General features: G+C 43.7%; 1 long non-coding RNA gene across 1 annotated transcript in view; it reads right to left on the bottom strand.

Annotated features, from left to right (window-relative positions):
* LOC139310496 (uncharacterized) overlaps positions 1–24042 on the bottom strand; it is a 49104-nt gene extending 25062 nt beyond the window's left edge. Inside the window, exon 1 of the long non-coding RNA XR_011599890.1 lies at positions 23857–24042. This is a non-coding gene — a long non-coding RNA (uncharacterized lncRNA). The remainder of the gene's footprint in view (positions 1–23856) is intronic.
* Between the last annotated feature and the right edge of the window lie 566 nt (positions 24043–24608).

The raw sequence follows: 24608 nt of genomic DNA, 5'->3' as shown, positions 1-24608 counted from the left end.
TAGTCTAGTCTAGTCTGAGTGATTAAAGGGAGGGAGGGGGAGGGGGAGAGAGAGGAAGAGAGAGAGAGCTAGCTAGCTATATGAGGGTCAGATATGGGTTTGAGCACTTGTGCTGGTGGCAGAGGAGAGATGGGAGTTGTAGTAAGGAGTATAGGGAGGAACAGGAGAATTGACAGGTGAGGACTGCCAGATCTGCAAAAAGTAGATTAGAAGGAATTTGCACTTTTTCATACATGGTTGGAGACATCTCTCTGGGTCCTCAGCATGTGGCCAGGGCTCATGACTGATGTGACTAAAGGTCCAACAACATCAGGAGGGTTACAGGTTTCCCAACCTATGATAAACATATTGTTCCTCTTATTCTTTTCCATAGTTCCATAGTCCCCACTATTGTAATGGCAACCAGCCAGAACTTCAGATTATATTATTTCATGCCACTTCAATGAAATCAGGGAGCAGCCCTGGGAAACAGCTGAGAAAAGAAGAGAGAAGAGATCTGGTGTCTTAAACTGGGACTACCAAAAATCTTAGCTATATAGCAGGGTAGACATGTCAAATGGTATCAGTTATTTTGTAGGCAATAAAAGATCAATTTGAAGGAGACTGTTAAGAATCTCTCTTCCTTCAAATCTGTATTAAGATAATATCCCTGCTTAATAAATATAACTGCATGTGTATTTCAGTTTTTGTGCATGCTTTTTTAATGCTGGCAGAAAATCTAAATCTTGTAAGGTATTTGTTTTAAATTAGGAACATACAACATTTTGATTTTCAGGCAGAAAAACTTTGTACTTTGAATGACATACCAAAGGCAGTGCTCCAAAAAGTGGCTATAGACAGGACAAAAACTGGGCTTAATTTGATTTAATTTAATAGGATGGCTGATTACACATTTAAGAGCTTTCACTCTTTGTCATGTCAATGCTTGGAATTCGTGAAAAAGCATTTGGAGGAGCCATCTCAGGCCTGAGGTAGTGATTGCATATTTCTGGGACTGCAGGCTAAGCCTTTCTCTTTTCAATTCTCTCTCTCTTTCTCTTCTCCCAAATATTAATCCCTCTGGGGCTCTTTTTTTGGTATTCGTTCTCATAAGAATTGAGCTTTCTTTTGATCCTAGTTTGTAATTTATCATAGACAAATGGTTGTCTTTGAAGTTGGCAAGTAATACTTTATTCAAAAAAGTCTCCTTCTGGGCCTAACTCTAAAAGTCAAGCCTCAAGATCTCTTGAACAGGAGAAGCCTGCTGCTTTGTGTGAGTCCAAAGCTCCCATTCTTAAGGTTAATATGGACCCCACCTAGTAAACAAATTGGCCCTTGTTGGCCCTCAGGAACCAAATAATGGAACCCTTGGATGTAAGGCTTTCTTTGTGAAATTGAAATCCTCATTGTACCCTCCCCATTGCCCAGTGGCAACTCTTCCTGAGCTTCTGATCTCATCACGGACTTAACTAGATGTGCCCAGGATTATAAGGCTGGGGCAATGGATTTCAGTTTGCCTTCCAGTAGAGAGTTATTGAACATGGCTCAGGAGTTTGTTGCCTCTATGTACCGGCTCATCGCATTGGCGGACACAAGTCTAATTTTGTCACATCTGTCCCTTGTTAAGATCAATTAACAGCACTCTCTAGTTCTTTGGGGAGGCTAAAATATGATACAAGTAATCCAAACATTCCACCGAGGCAATCCAGCAGAGAATCAATCATATTGCTTGGGATTACAAATCCTTCTGATTCAATGCGGGGTGGGGGTGGGGTAGGGGGGATGACGACAGACAGATGGACTCCAATGTCCTTCTCAATCTTGGCAGTTTTCAAATGGGTGGAATGGGGAATTCTGGGAATTGGAGTCTACCCATCTTGAAAGTTGCCAAGGTTGAGAAAGACTATTCAAGACTCATCTACAGGAAAGAAAGCATGCAAGATGTAGAAAGGCAAGGAACCCACCAATTGTGAGGTGGGGGGGATGGCATGATAAGTACATCATTATGATCCAGGTGAGGAAGGAATTGAAATTCAGAAATGGATTTCTTAAACTGGCTTCATTTCCAGATGGTTTATGCCCAACAGTCAATCAGCTTGGGGCTGCAGTGTCTGAGTGTCTGTCAGTCACGAAGCTTCACAAAAAAAGAAAAAAAAAGTGGCAAGTTTATTGCAAAGAGACTCCATATTTGTAAGATGTAAACGTCGACATTCTCAGTATTGGCAGGATAAATGTGTCCATTTTGCTTTCCCCCGTTTGTTCCATTTGTTTTGAATGTCAAGTTATTTCTATTCCATTATAGAGAAATTATCTTCCCATCCCATGGAAAAAAAAAATACTACATTAGCCTCTCTATTTACTGTTAGGTAAAGGCACCTAATTTGTATTCTGTTGCCTTTTTCCTTGGCATATTAACATTATCTCTAGCATCGCTCATATAAAAATGATCTTTTTTTCTCTCTCCATTTCTGTTTTCCACTGTCAAAGAATTTGTGTGACTCACCAAAGAAAGCTAATAGGTTGAGTAACTCTTGAATTTTATATGTATTTTTAAAATAGGGGATTGACCATTGCATGTTTCTTTCTTCATCTCAGTAATCCTAAAGCATAATTAGGTATGATTATGAAGCCTTGCAGGACAAGAAATGAGCCCTTGAATTGAGGATGTGCTGAGCATTCCCCACTGAACCAAATCTAGCTACAGACAGTCCCCAGCAATCAGACAGAGAGCTTAGTTTCCTTCATGCAGAATCTGATTGTATCCTAGAAGCAATTTACAGCCTCAAGTAGAATTATCTCCCCAAGACTATTCTAGTTCTTCCTGCCTGAGAATTTGGGAATTGCTATCCCTACTCAGCTGGATGATGGCCAAGTTGGGGAAGGCTGAGTAGAACCTCATTTGCATGTACCCACCTAAAATCTAATTAAATTCAGCAGGCTATAAATGCAATTAATCAATCAATGAATCAATCTGAATGCTTGTAATTTTCTCCCATATTATACCTTAAGTAGCTGCTGTAACCTCCACGACAAAACAACCTTTCTCCTCCCACCTGTCATACCCCCCCCAAATATTTGATTGAACAATAGGTTCCAAAAGTTTATTTATGAAATTTACTACCCCTGGTCATTACAACCATAAAAATCCCACAGCAGGACATAAAAGAGGATCAAAACATCTGTCTGTCTGTCTGTCTGTCTGTCCATCCGTCCATCTATCCATCTATCTATCTATCTATCTATCTATCTATCTATCTATCTATCTATCCATCCATCCATCCATCCATCCATCCACTTACGTATGTACTTAGTTATAGTTCATGTTTTTAGGCTGCCCATCTCCCTCAAGTTTTGACTGCAGCATTCAGATCCAGGGTAAGAATAACCTCAAGAGCAAGAGACATGGTAGCATGGATTCCAGAATGGAATCAGACAACAGAAGGCAAAAGTCAGGAAGGCCTTAAGTCAGAGGTCTTCAAACTTGGCAGTTTTAAGACTTGTGGACTTCAACTTCCAGAATTCTACAGCCAACTCCCAGAAAATTCTGGGCGTTGAAGTCCACAAGTCTTAAAGTTGCCAAGTTTGGGGACCCCTGCCTTAAGTCAACATGGAGTGAATAGTCTTGGGGTCTTGGATGGAGAACACCATTTTTGGGGGTGCTGGCCCTGCATAACAAATCTTTGGCCAATGCAGCCTCTCTTGAAAAGACATCACATGGGTTTAAATGAATGGGCTGCAGTAAAAGAAAGTCAACAATCTTCACACTGGTGGAACCTAGGAACAAGGGCTCCCATAGGGATTACCAGTGAGCATGGGGAAGGAAGGGCTGAGTTAGCTTCTTTGCGGTCCCTTCCTCCCTCTAATAGGGTACACAGGAGACAAAAATGTTTTCCCCTCTTCGATTTATGGTTGCATTTCAAACTATACAGTTGGGCATCTGGATTAATTAATACTGAGTCACTTTTATCACACCCACTAATGCAAATTAGAACATTCATGTCCTTTAACTACTTTTTGAAGAAAGTGGGAGAGAGAGAGAAGCTCATCGTTATACCAGTGAATTATGGGATCGCAAGAGCAGTAAGCAATCATTTACAGCAGGATATGGCAGGGAGATATCTGAATGACTGGCAATTGATATGAGCAGGATCTGATTTCTGGCATCCTGCTGTTTTAATGGCAGCTGTGATAATGTCAGTCCCATCTACCCAGCTATTTTGTGGCTGATGACCTTTCCCTCTTGATTGAATTTCTAGCCACCTACCTTGAGTTGGCCCAAAACAATGCCTGCATATCCTACCTACACCATCCCATTGCAGACTCCGACCCTGCCCTGGTTGCCTCTGTTCCCAATCACTGCCTTTACCTCTAGACCACCTAGCAGCTTCTGAAGTAAAAGATCTAACAAGTGTCCAATCATGTGTGTCACCTTAGGGCCATGATTGCCTGAGATAAACCCATAATTGCTATGTGGGCTATGAAGTTCTGATCTTAGCTGGACCCCATCACCCATCAGATGGAGACTGAAATCTCTGCTAGAAGCCAAGCAGCCATGTCTAGAAGTCCAGAAAAAGGTTCTGATGGGCTCGCAGGGCAGCTAGTACCCCCACAGGATTTCTAGCTTTTTCTCTACAGCCCAACTTAACACATAGGCATTCACACACTGTCACTTCAGTTCAAGGAAAGACAAGTAAATGAATGACTTCTCATTATTAAGCCTCACCAACCATTTGTCTTCACTTGAAACTTTGATCCTATTTAGCAATCCACATAAGAGTTAATGAAGACAAGCTTCTTCTGAGATAAGCAGCAGGTAATTATCCTATTGAGAGAACATGCAGGAGAAAAGCAATGCCTGGTGTCATAGCACTTCTACATGACTGAATAATGAGAATTGATCCTGGATAGTGATTCAGGGTAAGTCTTTAATCATCACCACTATTTTGGAATCTCTGATTTGCAGGTAATATACCTGCAGTCATGAAGGCAGCTGTTAGAATGAATTGTTGATGTACCCTTACAGAATTTAAAAGGTCTTACCTGGTTGTGCCTCTTGTCCACAATTAGTAGACAGCTATAATACATTCAACTGATATGTATGTTTGTTTATTTACTGCTCTTGAAACAGAAACTTCTAGAGAGTCTGTAGAAATATCATTAAACCATCCAAGTTACTATAATTAACTCAATATTTAGTTTCATGAGACAGCCAGCCCAGTTTTTATGTATATAAAATGGGCAAGCCCTGATTGAGCTGACATTGGACTGGCTGCAACCAGACATCAAAAGAGTGTTTTTCCTTTTTTATGAATGGTGACCACTGAATCCAATGGGTAGCACATGACTTGGGACTATCTACAGCGGGGGTCCCCAAACTTGGCAGCTTTAAACTTGTGGACTTTAAGACTTGTGGACTTCAACTCCCAGAATTCTCCAGACAGCATAGCATAGCTGGCTGGAGAATTCTGGGAGTTGAAGTCCACAAGTCTTAAAGTCCACAAGTTTGAAGACTTCTGATCTACAGTGTGGTTATGAAAGCTAGAAAGTCAGAAAAGTTGAACAAAGAAAAGTTATGGCTTTGTATTGGGTTGCTAAAGAAAATTGTTGGGAATATCATGGATTACAAAAAAGAGCAAATCATTCAATACTAGCTAAAGTAAACCCAGACATCTCACTAGAAACACTTGACGAAGCTAAAGCCTAAAATATTTTGTCATGAATAAATGCCTTGCCTCTGATCCAGAGCTAGAGGCAGGGGGGCTGGGCAAGCCAGCCCCCAAGGTCCACCCTAACCCAATAACCCCTCCTTACCTTAGCCACGCCCTGGGGGTACTTAAGGGTCAGCCATGCGGTCCTGCCTCAGTTCCAGACTTGTACCTGTAACGATAAGATGTACAGTTAATAAACAGTAATTGATCTAATGAAAACTTGTCTATGGAGTTATTGGGCACGATCCTCGAACACATTTAACAATATGGTAGCAGAGGATGGTTGGATAGCCCAATCCTAATACTCCACAGCATGCAAAGGACCACAACAGACAGGGTGAATACCAGAGCATTCACCAAGAAGATGGCAGAACGATCTGCCCAACCCGAAACCACGCAAGGAGAGGCACCCGAGACGAGCGGCCTACTCCACCACCCATCCACCCCGGCCAGAAGCAACGAGGGGTGGACGAAACACGAAACCTCAAAAGAAGAGATGCACGACCTAAAAGGAAAACTCATGGAGCTGATAGATTCGTCACAAAGCAACACCGACCTCATCGCGGAACTCCGAAGCCTGGTCAAAGGCTGCGAAGCAGCGAGTGAGGAAGATGAAGACGAATCCGATTACAGCGACGAAGACCCTGTAAGGGAAGATTTCCCCCGCCAAAAACCTACCGCAAAGGCCGAAGGAGACTTCGCGCCCTTTTTACGGTGGCCATCTTGGGAGGCGGCATCATCAAAGATGGCCGACCATCCACCAATAGACACCCGAGATTTAAATCCCATGGCGGGAATCGGGGCCTACTCAAAAACAACCGACCAAAAATACTACAAAAAGCACAAAAGCCCAAAACCCAAACCTACAGACTCGCCTACCGAGCCCGAGGTCAATAAAGCCATCGAACTAATCGCCGCGGCCCTAGGGGACAAGGTGAAAATACCGACCATACACCCCGGTGCCAGGCCAAAAAGCAAAGGGGACCCCAGCGCGAGGAGGGCCGGCACCGACGCCCACCTTGAGAAGCTAGCCACCATCGCATGGACCCAGGGCCACCCAGAGCCCCTAAGGAACCTACCCGCAAAAACGGGACACCAAGGGCGATGGGATTACTCACCGGACCGACGACCGGGACCAGATCCATGGACCGCGAGGCCATCCGCAGGCAGGGGACGTCCATCGGCGGGCAGGGGGCTTGGCCCGACACCCACAGGCGACATCCGCACGAGACCGGGCCATCCGGGACCATTCGCGGCCCCAGCGGGACTCCCAGTGTCTACCGGCGATCCTCACCGCTTTCCGAGACTCCAGACGGCGATCCGCGACGATCCCGAGCAAGCAAGGCCGACCGGGGAGGAACTGAAGGCCCATCCGGAAGATTGGGGCCTTCACCCGGGAGTGGCATGGACGAGCTCCTCACTCCACGGCGACTGGGGAGAAATGAACCTCACGCATGCGCAGCACGCCCCTGCAAGAGAAACGGAACAGGACATAGAGCTACACCGACGCAGGCACATAGAGACAAGTCAGTTCAGACTTGCCACAGTCGTTCCTCTGCCTTATTGTGAGTATCCTTACGTGAGAAACCATGGACAGCGACATAATGTAAGTAATTTAACTTACAATTCAGGGACTTTGCCCAGTGACTTTCCCAAACTAAGGCTAGATGGGGAGAATTTCCTGGACTGGAATCAACAGCTCCAGGCCACCCTGCTAAAGGAAGACCTATTGTCTATGGTTACAGACCCCCCAGAAAAACCCTGGACTTTTGAATTGGATTGCATCCATCACAAAGCATACTGTATTGTCATTGCCAGTATTACCCCTGGTATTTACCCCAGCATTAGCCACCACCTGACTGCTCTAGAAATAATACAGAGAATGCACAAGCTATTTTACTGCCAAAGCGTTGCCAGCACCACCAGGCTGTCCAGGGAATTTTATACCACCAAACTCAAGGCAGGGACTCCAATGAGCGAGCATTTACTATCACTAAATAACACCAGGGCCCAGCTGACACAAAGGGGGGAGGTCATAAGCGAGAGGACCATGATAAGTATCATAGTAAATTCCCTAGACCCTAGTTGGGACACCTTCATTACGCAGATAGACAATCTAGGGTCAGGGAGGTTCTCACTGGATTTACTAACAAGCAAACTAATATCCGAAGATAGCATCAGAAAGGACCGCTCCCTAAGCCGCAGGGAGCAAAGACCCAGCAGGAAGGTTGAGCCACAGGGTAGAAACCACAGCAACACAGAGTGTTATATATGTGGGTCAAGAAACCATTACAAAAGGGACTGCCCTAAAAATACAGGGGACAGGATACATAGAAGAGATAGACCAGAACAAAGGGCAAGACATACCAGCGGATGCTCACCAGAGGTCAGACACAGGCGTAGGGATTCCCCTAGCCCTAGGGACAGGAGAGATCACAGGGATAGTTCCAGGGAGAGCCACACCGGATCACTGTATGGCATAGGGGATCAAGAACGACACATAGGCCAGGACAAGGAGGAAGGCACATGGCTACTGGACTCAGGAGCCACAAACCACATCACACATGACCGCAATCTACTAACCTCTTTTACAGCAGAAAGCTTTGTAGTAAAAGTGGCTAACCAGAATAACGTACAAGTAACAGGCAAAGGTAACGCATACGTGCCAGGAATAGGTGTGGTACAAGGAGTACTTTTAGTGCCAAATATACCATATAATATCCTTGCCACCCTAAAACTGAGCAAGGATAACAATGTCGAGGTGACTTTCAAAGAAGGAAAGGCACAGGTAACTAGAGGGGGTAAAAGGATAGGGAAAGTAGTAGTCAGTGGGGAACTACCATTCTTCCACCCAACCAAGGACAAACAGCCAGAAGTAAACAATCACCGAGGGGTTAGACCCAATAGCCCAGACAACACAAGTAGGGGGGGTTAGGCACGCACACACCACCGATGATCCCAGTGAGCAGGGGGCACCCAGGAAGGAGAAACCAGCGATAGGAAAACTGATGCATGACAACTGTGCCCACCTATTACACAGAAAACTGGGACACAACCGTGGTGCAGAAAATGTTGGAATGCTCTGAAGGTATAAAAATAAAGAATTGTGAGAACTATCTCGAGTGTTCTATTTGTAAGGGCTCCAAATTAAAAACCAAACCTAGACCCAAGAAGTCAGTACGCACAACTAATTTGATCTTCCAACTCGTACATATGGATCTAGTGCGACCACTAAGGCCCTCCATCAAGTACAGGAAAAGGTACTTCCTGACCATAGTGGATGATTTCAGTCGCTATGGCTTCGTGTACACCCTAAAACACAAGAATGAGGCATTCCAAAAATTTAAGGAATTCTATGCGAGGGTGGAGACACAGCACAACACCAAAATCAGGCAAATAATGACAGACCGGGGGTCTGAATTTTTATCAAGCGACTTCTCGCGATGGCTGAAGGCACGCGGGATGGTCCATTACACAACTTCTCCATTTTCCGCCTTTCAAAATGGCGTGGCAGAACGAAAAAACGGAACACTACAGACCATGATGAGGTGCGCGCTAGAGGATGCCGGCCTAGGGCAGCATTTCTGGTCCGAAGCACTCATTTATTCAAATTATACTTTAAACAGGCTATGGTCAAGCGTACTGAATAAAACTCCATACGAGTTAATGTACCAAAGGAAACCACAGGTGTCACACTTACACATATTCGGGGTCACAGCAGATGTGCACATCCCCAAACAACTCAGACGTAAGGGAGACAGGGTATCCAGGAGGCTGAGGTTCATGGGCTATGAACCAGGAACGAAGGGATACAGGTTCATAGACAACAGCAACAATTTCGTGATATCACGAACAGCTGTCTTTCACGAAAACGCTAACTGGTCCAAAATACATCTCAACGAGGTGTCCCTTAACAAGGATGGACCAGGGGATGATCAAAGGGAAACAAAGCACCAAGCAGGAAGGGGCACTGAACAGGGAAAGAATAAACCCAAAGGACAGGAAATACCAGTGAAGGGATGGAAGGAAAACCACCCACACATCAAAGTGGACTCACTCACCGAGAGAGAAGCTAGGTACATGCATGACACAGAGACACCTCCCGACAGACCAGTCAGGGCAAACAGGGGCAAAAGGCCAGAAAGGTTAGGGGACTACGTACTATCCCTACACACTAACCAACTAACCCCCAACACATATGAGGACGTACTGAGGTTACCGGATGAGGAGAGAGAAAAGTGGGAACAGGCCATGGAAAGGGAAATGGACAGCCTGAGGGAACTAAACGTATACACTCCCTCTAAAGTCCCAATAGGAAAGACGACCATAGGCACTAGGTGGGTCTACAAAGTTAAAATACTAGAGGGAAACAAAGCGCTCTACAAAGCTAGACTGGTGGCACAGGGGTTCGCCCAGAAATACCCTGATGACTACACGGAAACGTACTCCCCCACAGTCAGGGCTGAGAGCGTGAAGTGTGCGCTGGTAATCGCATCACTGCTAGGGTTAGAAGTGCATCAATTCGACGTGCAAACCGCTTACCTGCACGCTGAGCTCGACAAAGAAATATACGTGAGAGCGCCACCTAGCCAAAACACCAAGAAGGGAGAAACCTGGATCCTAAACCGAAGCTTGTATGGACTCAAACAATCGGGGAAACGTTGGTATGAGTGTCTATCCAAGACATTGAAATCCATGGGATTCTCAGCCACCTCAGCAGACAACTGCTTCTTCACCAAGAAGTCAGACAGCTCCCCCGAATATGTTTTGATATACGTAGACGATATATTGTATATCGGTGATCAAGCTAGCAAATGTAATAACTTCGCCAATGAGCTGGGAAAACACTTTACACTAAAAATATTGGGTAAGGTAGATAAATACTTGGGGGTGCAAATCACAAAAACAGGCAAGGGTTTCCAACTGTCACAGAAGGATAAAATTTTGGAACTAATACATAAATGCAACATGACAAATGCCAAGGGGTGTGAAACACCAATGCAACCAGATTTTTTGAAGGACATGTATAATGAGGCTGAGGCGTTCAAGGACAACACATTATACAGATCTACCATAGGCTCCCTACTATACATTGCAAACTGGACCAGGCCAGACATCACCCTGCCAGTTAACTTGCTGTCAAGACATGTGGGTAAGCCTACTGTGTACCATTGGGAAGCCATCAAAAGGGTATTGAGGTACCTAAAGCAAACCTCCGAGGCTTGCCTATCATTAGAGCCCGAGAACACCACAACACCCACACTCACGTGCTATGCAGACGCTGACTGGGCTGGGGATGTGAAGTGCAGAAAGAGCACTTCGGGTTACGTATTCTTTCTAAACAGCAGCCCAGTTCATTGGTATACAGGCAAGCAAGACTTGGTAGCTACATCCACCACCGAGGCCGAGTATATCTGTTTGTCCAAAGCCGCCAACAACCTGGTCTGGTTTGATGACCTGCTCGCTGACATATGGGCCGAACCGAACTACCCCATCATCATGCATGAGGACAATAAAGCCGCCATGGAAATATCTAAGGCTGAAGCAGTGGGTCAAAGGTCGAGGCACATCGATATAAAGTACAAGCACGTTAGACAGTTTGCGAATATAGGATTCGTAAAAGTTATACATTGTGACACGGAAGAACAAACAGCAGACATCCTAACAAAGCCATTGCAAAACAAACAGCACACGTACCTCACATCAAAATTAGGCGTCCTCTTGAAAAGGACACCTCAGGTACATACCACACAAAGATATCTCGGCCAGGCATTTAGAGGGGGTTTTGTCATGAATAAATGCCTTGCCTCTGATCCAGAGCTAGAGGCAGGGGGGCTGGGCAAGCCAGCCCCCAAGGTCCACCCTAACCCAATAACCCCTCCTTACCTTAGCCACGCCCTGGGGGTACTTAAGGGTCAGCCATGCGGTCCTGCCTCAGTTCCAGACTTGTACCTGTAATGATAAGATGTACAGTTAATAAACAGTAATTGATCTAATGAAAACTTGTCTATGGAGTTATTGGGCACGATCCTCGAACACATTTAACATATTTTGGACACAGAATGTGAAGGCAAGGGTTAGTGGAGAAGACCCTTGTTTGGAAAAATGAGAGTCCCAATAAAGTCAGAGTCCCAAAGGTGCTTTTTCAGGAGGCAACTGTGCTTTGTTTTTTCTTTGAAGACGTTTCACTTCTCATTTAAGAAGCTCCTTCAGCTCTGATTGGATGAGAAATGAAACGTCTTCAAAAACAAAACAAAACCCAAGAAAATCCAATTGCCTCCTGAAAAAGCACCTTTAGGACAACCATGACCTGGATGACTGAGAATCTCCATAGACTTTTAGCTATTCACTTTGGAATAAAGTCAGAGGCTGCCAGAAGACAAAAGGTGACTAGATTTATCACTGATGATACAAGCAGGAATTTACAAGAACTCAAAGGAGCAACTGACCTTATGTCCTTTAAGTCATAAAGAGTGGGAAGTAAGTGAATAACGGGATAACCCTCAATCTGCTCCGATTTGGATTAGGCATTATAGATATCTCCAAAATTTACCTAGCTTGGATAGAATGCAACTCAGCTCCACCAAGACAAGGCAAGATATTCCTTTGGTACAATGAATGAAAATCATAATATGGTGGTGTCCCTTCCCTGTTAATATCACTTTTATACAGCCTCATCATCACCAAACCGTCACCCGTTCCCCCTCTTCAGTCATGAACTATGCTTTGGAACACATTTTTTTTTAAATTTAAAAGCTGTTTGAGTGCTAGCTCCCATCAGCCTTATCAGATGTTGGTGAGTGGCTTGAATCCAAAGAGACTTTTTAACTGCTAGAAGGACCAGCAGGTGTTATTCAGCAGAGAGATTCTTGCTTACCCTGACAAAATCAATATGTTGTGCTGTGCTGCAGGAAGGGATGCCCAGGTGGCACAAATATGGGAACAACATTGATCATGTCATGTAGGGAAGAAGGACTTGGAAACCTCAATTTCCTCATGTGGGAGCTCTACGCATCATAATCTCAGTCAACTGCTGCGTAGTCATAATTATTTGCTGTATCTTTCTGGAATGCTCTGCATAGAACATGTTGGGCAAACACAGCTCCAATTGTTTCAGTGACAGCAAAAAATCTGGGCTGCCTCTCACACATTTTAAAGCACATTTTTTGATTGCTGCTCATTTCATGATTCAGTTCAGAATACCAAATATGTTGTGTATTTTCCTGGCCCATCATACTCTCAACACAACTGCAGAGCCACAAGCTGCGGCTTCTTAATATGCAGATGGAATTAACCAATCGCCATATTTGTTGTTAAAGTGGAATGCTCAACTAGGTAGGTTTTGCCATTCAATCTAGGAAAGCGAATATGATTTTGGGACACTTCCACATAGTCATTGGCCTCACACATCTTTTTCTCTTTTGTGCTGCTGTGTGAATGACTGTATCTTTGGCTCTAGGGGATTTAGAAGAGAGAGAGAGAAGAAGAAGGAAGGAAAGATTATCTAGTTGGCCAATGGAAGAGTAGAGCAATGGATATTTTAACCAGGAGCCCATCATGATTCTCTTCATTTCCTTACTTGGCTGTTTTGCAGCAAGGAAATAAATAGGCAGCCATGCAGAGGAGGGGCAGTTTTACCTTTTCAAGCGTCACTAAAAGCCTGGGAATATGGGGGAGGGGAGGAGTGGGAGCCATATTTATTTATTTATTTAGCGTATGGTTGGTCACACACAATATTAAAACACTTCAATTTTACAGGTTAAAAACAATTAAAACAATAAAAAAAGCAGTAAGAAAGCCTAAAAGGAAAACAGTGGGAGCCATAGTTCCTTAGGTAGGGGTAGGGAACTATGGCCCTTTTTTTGACTTGTAGATTGGCTGGCTGGCTTAGGAATTCTGGGAGTTGAAGACCACAAGTCATAAAGGGGCTATAGTTCCCCACCTCTGCTCTTAGGTAATGGAGCAATCCAAGAGCAGAAATGCAAGGTATGGTAGAACTTCCTACAAATGGAAGTTGTTGGAGATCATACAGAAAGATTGAAACAAGTTAAGATTTCCTAACCCCATGGCACTGCAAGGACACAGAGGGTGGAGGGTCTTCAAATCTGACATAGTTTGATAGTTTCATACTGTTATAATTATATGATAACCTAGAATGGATTTTAGAGGCCCACTTGGCTGCAAAGAGAAGCATTAGTAGCTTCAGGGCTGACATAAAGTAGATATTGCTGTAGCATCTGCCAAGACCCATGTATGCTGTTTCTAAAATCGTCTTGACTCTGATGTTGCTCCTGCTTGCTGCCATGTTCTGACAATGTCTGTGCTTAGAGACAGTATCTTGGAGACAAAATACATTTTCCTTTGTTTTACATGTGCTTGTGGGTGGGTGGCACCGGTGATGGTTGTCTCTAAAAAGGTGTGGTCCAGAGATACTTTAGGGTGTCAAGAACATTCCTTGAGGGTATCTTGCACAGGATTCTCAACCATGGGTGGCTGCCTTGGTTTTCTGTTCTCATATGTAGGACAAAAAATAGGGAGTATGGTTAGCACATTTAGAGGTTGTCTCTCTCTCTCTTTCTTTAAAACCCTACATCTGAGCAAGCCTTAATACAGAGGTGTCAAACTCATGGCCCACAGTCTGGATGCGTCATGTGTTGGCCACGCCCACCTCTGTTTTAGCGAAGGGGGGGGAGTCACAATACATCATGTGACGACAACATGACTTCGTGAGCTTGACACCCTTGCCCTAATAACTGGAATAATTAGGGATGTGGACAGGAGTTTGCAAGATTCTGTGCTTGGTTTTCATGAGAGTGAATTTATTGCGCAATTAACATATCTTCTCCACTCAGTTGTTGAACAGGTCTCAACAGCCATTCCCTCAATTAACTTACTTCCTGTGGTAGGTATTTTTCAAAACAATATATATACAGTAGATGGCTGCTTGGCAGCCATGTGTCTGATGTCTCCTGTAACCCAAGCCAAACTGGGCTTGGAGGGCAATTCCCAGTAATTGAAAGGAAGAGATATGTTAAGCAGCAGCCTAGAGTGACCCATAGGAGCTAATGTCCCATAGGAGCTGACTGTGTCATATTTAAACTGGTACTCAATACAACTTCAGGCTGCCTTCTCTGTATGCTTGAAGGTAAGACAAGGGGACTTCAAGAAGACATGATATTTTAAAATGGGCTATGAGGCATCTTCATGCCACTTTTGAGGGATGTAGGGATGAATCTGTGCCTTTATACCCCAAGCACTAATTCACACTCCAGGCACTAACTCACAAGTAACATTGAACCTCTTTGGTATGATCTCTTAGGAAGAGCAGTGAGGGGGCTACTGAAGACATTTGATGCCCATTGTAGATCCATCAGGCCTAGCCAGAATGGCCAGTGATCTGGGATGATGCATCAGGTAGCTAAAGCATCTGGAGGACTATAATTCAGAAAAGGCCAAATCCAAATAAGGTTGTGAAGGGTCTTTCCAAACTTTGAAGTAAACCCAAACCTTCCTGCCTTAACCTAAGAGCAGTTTTCTTTCTCCTTTTTCACCCTTTCTTCCATTTTAATTGAATGAAGAGTTCTGGACAATTCACAAGCTTGCTCTTGATTTTGTGACTACTGTATGTTTTTTTTTTCTTATGCGCCACCTCAGTTTTCTTTTTATTTCCCGTACAGCTGTAGCTAAGCAACAACGTTTAGGGCACTTAGGGTTTTCATAGTGGTTGCTTTGTGCAGTATATCATCCTTGATTTAGTTCTATCGTATTCTTCTTGGCAGCTAACCTTCTTAAAGGCACGTCATATGATTTGTACTACAAATATAGAGGCAGAAATTAGGATTCCACTTCAATATACTTAAAGAGAGATATTTAATGGATACTTTCAGATTCTATCAGATGTTATAACTGATTTCTGGTTTGGAGCATGAGTGGGGGTTGACATGGTGAGTACAATTGTTTCCCCATCTAGTGAAATAGTGAAATGGACCTCTTTGAAATTTAATCAGTAGGCTCCTTTTTCTTAGCCTAATGCCCTCTGGATGCATTGGATTACAGCTCTCATTAACTTATTCACAAGAAGCACTGGGGTAGCTAGCAAAGGATAATGAAAAATGAAGCAGAAAAACCTAAAATACAGGCAGTCCTTGACTTATGACCACAAGTGAATCCAAAATTTCTGTTGTTAAGCAAGACAGTTGCTAAGGGAATTTTGCCCCATTTTACGACCTTTCTTGCCACAGGTGTTAAGTGAATCACTGCCGTTGATAAGTTAGTAACACGACTGTTACGTGAATTTGGTTTCCCCATTGACTTATCTTGTCAGAAGATTGCAAAAGGGGATCACATGACCCCAGGACACTACAACTGTCATGAATATGACTATCGGTTGCCAAACATCTGAATTTTGATCACGTGACTGTAGGGAGGCTGCAATGGTTGTAAAGTGTGAAAAATGGTAATAAGTCACTGCTTTTCACCGCTGTTGTAACTTTGAACAATCTCTAAATGAATTGTTGTGAGGACTACCTATACCAGTGATGGCTAACCTTTTTGCCATTGTGTGCCAAAAGCTGGGGGAGTGCCCACACCCATAATCCTATGCACCCTGCCCCCCCCATGCATGTGTGTGTGACCCCCCCCATGCTCCCCCTGCTTTTGTCATGTGAAGGCCCGGTGGGCCCGGTAGGTCTATTTTTTGCCCTCCCCTTGCTCCAGAGGCTTTCTAGGAACCTGGGGAGGGCAAAAACAGCCTTCCCCACCTCCCCGGAGGCCCTCCAGAGGCCGGAAACAGCCCGTTTGCTGACTTCCATTGGGCCCAGAAGGCCCAAAAATCAGCTAGCCAGCACGCACATTCGTGCTGGAGCTGAGCTAGGGCAATGCTCGTGTGCCCACCAATATGGCACCGCGTGCCACCTGTGGCATGCGTGCCATAGGTTCACCATCACGGACCTGTACAGTGTGATTTCTGAGTCTGTTTCCTGGTAATGTATATTTGCATTCCAAATCATACTTTTGGGGAGCAGACAAAAATTGGGAGCCTTCCTTTTTAGAACATAGCTTAAAATTCCTGCGACTGTAGGCCCTTTAAGGTTGTCTCTCTTTTAACTTTAGGCCAATTTACCCGATTGCCAACTTTGTTCCGTCCAGCCACGAATGGGTAGCAATGCTGCAGCAGCAATTCACAGTAGCACAACATCTGGAGGCATGGAACCATTTGTTTAGTGGAGGACCGATCCTTTCCAAATCATAGGCTTTTTACTTGCCATAGAAAAGTCTTTGGATGGAACAATCCACTCACTAAGAGCCAAGTTCTGCTTTTGGTCTCCCTAGGGTTACATGGTCAGTAATGAGAAAAGCATGTGTTTATGAGGGGAGAGGGGGTTTAAAAATGAGAAGTGTAGTGGGAGGGAGAGGAATGTGGAGAGGAGGAAACTCCCAGCTACTTAACATCACCAGGATGGGGGATGGGGGTTGTGTAGAGTTGGGTCAAGCTGTAACTGTTTGATTTGTCATTCCGGAATGTCAGGCCAGCAGGCATTCTGTCCTAGAATCATATGAATTTTCCAATCCTGGGCATTATGGGTAAAATGCAGCGGGCTGAGCAACATCCCACTCCAGAGGGATTATGTCCATAGAGCAGCATCAGAGAAGATCTTTTGGCTCTTTTTCTCTTATCTCCTTTTATGTTCAGTTTCTGTTCAGTTTCCATATTCTTTGGCCCTGAGCATGCTTTGCCACCATGGAGCCAAGAAGCCAGCTGGTGAAGTATTGGCTACGTTTGCATGACTGCCTCCCCCCTCAGACAAGCTCAAATAAAGGGAGTAGCTCGTGGCTCAGTATATTAGGAGGATTCAGCCATTGCCTTAGCATCGTAGGACATCATTTTTGGCAGGTTGAGCTTATTATGTGACCCTCCCCCCCCATGGAAAGGGTGCTTGGTCAACCTGGATTTATGATCGAGTGTGATGAGTAAATGTTTCTATGGTGGGAGGAGGTGGCACTCTGGGGACAAGGGGAATGAGGGCCGAGTGAGCGTATTAGTGGCAGCCGCCATCTCAGCAGCTGAGCACAAGTTGGTGGAACAGATGGCTTGAAATCCGTTGATTCTCAAGGCTCATTTTCAAGGCGTGCAACTGGCCGCTCTTAGAATTACAGAATGAATTATGGAGGGAGACTGGAATTAGTTATGTAGCCCTGGACCTTCTTGCTTTGCACTTTGGAAAGAAAAGCACCTGGCTATGTCAGCTCTGTTTTCACATTCAAAACGTAGCTAGAAGAGACAGCATTTCTATTTTGACTGGTTGTTTACAGCGTTAACCCAGCTGCTTGGGTTTACACAACATATTGGACCATCAGCTAATCACTCTGGATTTGTACAACACAGTGAGCCAAAATATTACCTTATCAAATTTTAGCCAGGGTGTTATACAAATACAGCAATCTTAAATCTCACTGTCTTAGGGTTTGTTTTCGTTCCTTTTTGCCTGCGTGGGGGAGGAGGAAAAACTATTATTGAAAGGCTTGGCTTAAATACATATTGAGAAGGGTTAGTTGTGTTCTCTAAAATGAGAACAAAGGTGTGTTCTTATTTTAATGAAAGCCAAGCCCCTGGAGATCAAATATTACAAATGCAAAACATTGGGGGAATATTTGGACAATTGTTTATATTAAGCACCACTGCCCAGGGGTTCCACCAAGAACGTTGCCTCCCCTCCAAAGAGCAAAGTGAAGTTGCCACTTAACATTACTTCACATGCCTTTGCTTCTGGGAATCTCTTTGGGTACTTTTTCCTGCAAACACAGAATGTGCTGGAGGAGGACACAACAATGAGACAAAGGGACTAAATGAGGTCAAGAATATCTTTATATTTTCTTGTGGCTGCCCACCAGCCCACTATCCCATCTTCCCCGCATCTTCTTCCTTCCCCTTCCTTCTCCCTTTCTTTCTGTCTCTGCAGCTGACAAGCTACAAACACAAGCTACAAACAACAAACAAAAACAAGCCACCTCATTGTTTGCCTGCCTGCTTCTCTCCTGGCAAAGAGAAGAGCTCTTTTCTCTCTCTCTATTCTGCTGGGAGGAAAGGAGTTCCAGCCAGTTTTGCTAATTAACTCAGATTAGTTTCAACCCTGCTCAATTCACCTGGGGTCCTCTGTGTGGAAGAGCTGCAGAGAAGAGAAATAGGGAATAGATTGGCAAGCAACCAAATAGCTGATATGAAGCTCTGGTACATTTTAGCCTGGAACCAGAAGGAGTGAGATAGAAAAAGCCTATTTATCTGAAGTCCCCTAAGTGACACTAAAGAGAAGAAAGCAGAAGCCTCGTGGGGAGTAACAAAAGGCACAAGGAAGGAAACACAAGACTCAGGCTTAATAAAGTTTGTCCTTGCAGTAACCCTAAAATGCTGTTATCTCGTTCAATGGCCAGCAAAAAGGTGTTAATCACACAATTTGACTCCTATATTGTCTTGGCAAGAGAAGAGGGCTGGAAGTGGCTTTTTAGATGCTATTTTAGCATGGTGAGGTTTGCCTGTCTGATCCACAAATGGCTATGTGCTTGTGTGTGCCACAGGTGCAACAACCTTCTGGAATATTGCTACACACATGTCACAAACTGTCCCAGCTCCTCTGATCAGCTGCTGCGGGCATTTTTACCCAGGGATTGGGTTGGCTTAAGAACCTGTCCTCCCTTCTTTCCTTCCCCCAACAGATCTCTAATCCCACAGAACATCTCCGAGGAACAAGAGAAACCGATAGTGGGACTGGGAAGACATTTCTGTGCCAGTCCAGACACATTTCGTTTGCCAACCCCCCAAACCCTGGCAGACTGGCTTGCTAAACTGGCAAGAGAATTGAGAGATATGGCTTCTCAGCACAATAGAAGAGCCTGGGGTTTTTTTGGTGCTACAAAGCAAATGGCCCTGAAAATAAATGGCCAGGGACCAGAGAGAGTATGGACTCAACAAACTCAAATGGATAACAGAAGATAGTTCCCAAATCCTTAAACTTCAATATGAACCACCATGGACAGATCACATACTGTTGAACAATTGCACTTTAGAAATGGAGGGAATTTTTTTTTGGGCGGGGGGGCAAAAGGTGCCTTTGCAGTGAGGTGGAGACTATGCCAACTGTTCATATCCTCTAAATCTGTGTCCTGAAGCATTGCTGATGGTCCATGGCTAGCAGGTCATGCAGACGTTGATGGGCTGGATGAGCAAGAATAAACTGAAATTAAATCCATTCCAATTCAACAAAGTAGAGGTGCTGTTGAGAAACAGAAAACTAGATATAGAAACTGAGATTGGGACTGCTTTAGATGGGATTATGTGTTCTCCTGGAAGAGGAAATTCACAATCTGGGAACAGCACTTGAGCCTCATCAGTGGATTCGCAGAGGAAAGGGGTCACAAAGAGCATCTTTACACAATCCCATCTAATCCCTCCCGGAGCCACTTCAGTGATGGTTGGTTAGCCATGCTTTGATTATATCCTGCCATAATTATACCATTACTATTTTTCAGCCTTGTTTCTATTTCTCTTTAGGAGAAGCAAGAAAGACTTTTGGTGTGACTGTGGCTCTGAAATTCAGAGGAAAGGAAATGCCCTTGCAAGCAACAGGTGTAGATTAATGTGTAGCAGGTATAAGAAATGCTATTGAGTTCCAGAAACTCATCTGGGTGTGATTGAAGCTCACAAGGTGAATGACACCTTATTTTGCATGTGAACAGGTTTTTGTTTCTGGTAGAAGCTCAAAACTGCTCTTTATTTTCAAATCTTCATAGCAATAGCATTTAGACATATATACCACTTCTCAGTGCTTTACAACTCTCTCTAAGTAGTTTACAGAATTAGCATATTACCCCCAGTAATCTGGGTCCTCATTTTACCGACCTTGGAAGGATGGAAGGCTGAGTCAACCTTGAGCCTGGTGAGATTTGAACTGTCAAATTGCAGGCAGCCGGCAGGCAGCAGAAGTAGCCTGCAGTACTGCACTCTAACCACTGTGCCACCACAGCTCTTAATCAAAGTATTTACATAGGCTATCTAACTTGCTCTATAAGAGGGCTGCATTTGTTGCTCTAGAAGTAGTTAATGGATCACGAGAGAGCAATCAAAGAAGACTTGGTAAGGTAGGATTCCAAACACGAAGGGATGTTCCATCAAGTTCTTTCTCCTGGGCCTCTCATATAGTGACCCTCCACCATAGATTTAGCTGGCATGTTATCCATAGTGGTCAACTGCTGTGGCCAATTAATTCAATGGGAGCTTCCATTTCAGCTGCCCACAAGCCCTGGAGTGACACTTCCTTGGCGTCATAAAGACATACTTGCCCAAAGGAAGACTCCAAGGTATGGATCTGTTGTAGGGCACATGAGCAGCTGCTCATGGCTGATAGGTGCTGATGTCAGCCCTAAATTCAGGCAAGAGGATGGGAAGTCCTAAATAGACACAAGAAGCTTTGAATGTTTTGTAGCCTGACGTTTGGTCAGAAATGGAATCTGGTCCTATGTGTTAGGGTTTTTCTAAATTACAAACCACGGTCTATGAATTTTACTTTGCAGTTTACTGTTCCTGCAAGTTTGTAAATTTTGCAAAACTATGATCAATACTTCCACTGTGTCACACGACACTGTAGGTTCCTGCCAAAATGCTTCTTATTTATTGCCCCAAGTAGGACCCAAAAGCACTTTTTTCTACGCTTCTTCTACAGACGCTGCTAGGAACAAAATATTTCAACAGCTCTGATTGTATGAGCAGAATTGGCATCAGGCCCTCTCAAAGATTCACAGAGATTTAGACTTCTTCCAACTTTTGAGGCCTATAATCATAATGTTAAAAAAAAATTGAAAACACATGCAAACACAATGAGGCATTACCATCTAAACAGAGAGCAAAATCATTTGAACGTTTTAAAAATAAAATAAAATGAAATAGGAAGTGCCTGGCACTTGCTACGAAGCTGTTATTGAAAACTGCTGTCTTTGGTCATTTCCCAACGAGTGACTCAACTTACAGCACCAGTCCTTGAATAGTTAGGAAAGTGTGTGAGGAGAAACTGTGTTCCCTTTATGGCTGTTAATGAAGCCAGCAAATGCTGCTGTCCTTACTTACATATGGCAGATCATTTTAAGGAATGGAATTGGTAGTGTCCCCCCCACCCCCAGCTTCATTTCTTCTCCCAGCAAGTGTAACCTGACATTGGGGGGGGGGAAGAAACCACATCACCCTTAAAGTGGGATATGGTGAGTTTCAGTAGATACCTAGAAAAGGAGGTTTAGCTACTGTACAGATAGTCCTCGACTTACAACAGTTCACTTAGTGACCATTCAAAGTTACAATGGCACTGAAAAAAGTGACTTATGACCATTATTCACAGTTACGACCTTTGTAGCAGTCCCATGATCATGTGATCAAAATTCAGATGCTTGGCAACTGATTCATACTTATGACCTTTGCTGTATCCCAAGGTCACATGATTCCCCTTTTGTGACCTTCTGACAAGCCAGATCAATGGGGAAGCCCGATTCACTTAACAACCGGGTTACTGACTTATCAACTGTGGTGATTCACTTAACAACTGCGGCAAGAAAGGTCGTAAAATGGGGCAAAGCTCACTTTAACAAATGTCTCACTTAACAACAGAAAGTTTGGACTCAATTGTGGTTGTAAATCGAGGACTACCTGTACCTGCCAAGTGCTAAATTAGTAGGTGGCAGGTGCTCAGGATGGGTGCAGGATAAAGAGTCAGGGAGCTTTCTCAGACTCTCTGCTGTAACAGTCACCTGTGAATCCGGCTCTGAATCAGACCTCCAAACCTAATCACATCAACCATAAAACGATGAGCGAAGAATGTGAGATAATCTTTATGGCCACATTTCTGTTGGGATAAGAGGGGAAACCTTGTTTTAAAACTAGGATTGCTAAATATGATATTAAGTTGCCTCAGATGTGGGCTGGGAATTAGACAACAGCAATATTATGTGGTCTTAGAAGAAAACAGGCTGCTCTGGCATATTTGAGCCATGGCTGACTAATGTCACAAGTTAAAAAAAAAAAAAGGCTTTTATCTACTAAAGGTTTAACCCGTGCGCCCTCTAGTTCAAAATTTCATTAATAAGAAGAACGATAGTAAATATAACGAAAGGGGTATTTGGCACACAAAGGATTGATAGATTTGATAGATTTAAGGAGCTTATGGTGCACAGATCTGGTTTTCATATAAAAAGTGAGCTTGACCTTGAAAAGGATTGGTTGCATGAATCCTGAATTCAGTATTAAATAGCAACATTGAAGATTACTGGACAAACAAGTGGACAGTAAAATAATCCTGTCTAGTAACTGGCTAGCAAAATGAGGAAGGGAAGAGAATTGTGAACTTTAAAGACTAAGCACTTATATTACAACATTTGCTTTCATGAATAAAGTCTATTTCATTAGATAAATGGAATTAATTCCTGTGTGAGAAAGATTCCTGCTCCAAAAAGGAAGTTTCTAACACCAAGCTGATGGAAATATTAATTAGTCAGGGGGGGGGGAAATCCATGGAGGAGCCAATGCAAACTACAAAATGAGGCTATTGATATGCGCCCTGTTCCTTACAGGCCACTTCACCGTGCCTGTCAGCTACTTCCTACAAGCTAAATATAGCATGGGAAAAAAAGGTTCCGGCTGCCACATGACATACGCATTTACCTTGGGAATTCAACCAAGCTGATCCCAGAAAGAAAGTTTAAACTATTAATGCGCCTTCTGTGCAGGAGGGATGGAAGCATCGAGAGGTGGAAAGGAGGAGATGGAACAACAATAGGAAAGCGAGGAAAAGGAGATAAGGGCCTCACTCTTGAAAAGTGAAGAGCGTGTTGTTGATAGGAATGTGGAGCAGCCCACTCTCAAGCCCCCTCCCCAAGCTGGCGTGTACAACCCCGATGATCTCTTTAGCACAGTATGTTCTCATCAGGAAAGAGATGCCTGGTCACTATTTTTAACACAAAATCCTCTCTTCATTTTCAAGGGCAGGATCGGCTTTCCTCCCCGCCCCCCCCCCCCCTTTTTAAAACAAATCTCATTGCTGTGGCCTGATTACATGAATATTACTATCATATTTCCACGGCCTCCACTGTGCACTTTGCTGCTGGCTGTTATTATTTGTAGCGCAACCTTTCTTACCTCATGGTACCTAAAGATATCTTAGTCCTCCACTGAATTCGGAAAACGCAGGAATAGTTCTGACGGCAACACTGGTCTTGTTCGGCTTTCAGTGAGGTGTTTTGATTTCTTCGCTGACAGAGGGAGTCGCTTTATACCAATCAAGCTTTAGGTCCATCTATGTTGGTAATATCTCTTCCATCCTTCACACATTCTTTGTTCCAGAGAGTTTTTGAAACGAAAAATGCAGAATCTGGAATCATCTGTTAAATAATGGTGTGTGTGATTGTATGTGTATTTCAACCTAGATTATAAAGATTAAAAAAATCAGAGAAAGACTTAGTTGCACAACTTTTTCTGTTTTGCAATTAAAACTAGCATAGTACTGTGGGAGCAGAAGGCCAGATGATATCATGTGGGATACAGCAAGTGACTTTTACAAAACTCATCAGTGTTATCCTACTTGTATTGCTTGTAATACTATTTCTAAGAAATGTCTAAGACCATACTAAACTTATTAAATAATATAAATATTTACTGAGGTGTCATATCTTTAGATACTGCATCTCCACTTAAAATGCTATGGAGAGGGATTAGAACAAAAATTAGTTTGCAGTTCAACATAAACAAACTATAGAATAATTTTGCTATAAAATGCTGACCTGGTCTTACCTTTTTATTATTGCTCTGGGTAGTTTCTCAATAGTCAGGAATGAGTTTGATTTTCTTTATATGTTCTGACTGGAAGAAACCCAGCCATGTTTGGGATATGT

Source organism: Pituophis catenifer, unplaced genomic scaffold, assembly GCF_029215685.1.
Source record: "Pituophis catenifer annectens isolate HBS135680 unplaced genomic scaffold, rPitCat1.0.hap2 SCAF_2, whole genome shotgun sequence".
NCBI classification, from domain to species: Eukaryota; Metazoa; Chordata; class Lepidosauria; order Squamata; family Colubridae; genus Pituophis; species Pituophis catenifer.
The sequence above is the reverse complement of the archived record's forward strand: the minus strand, read 5'-3'. Positions and strand labels throughout refer to the sequence as shown.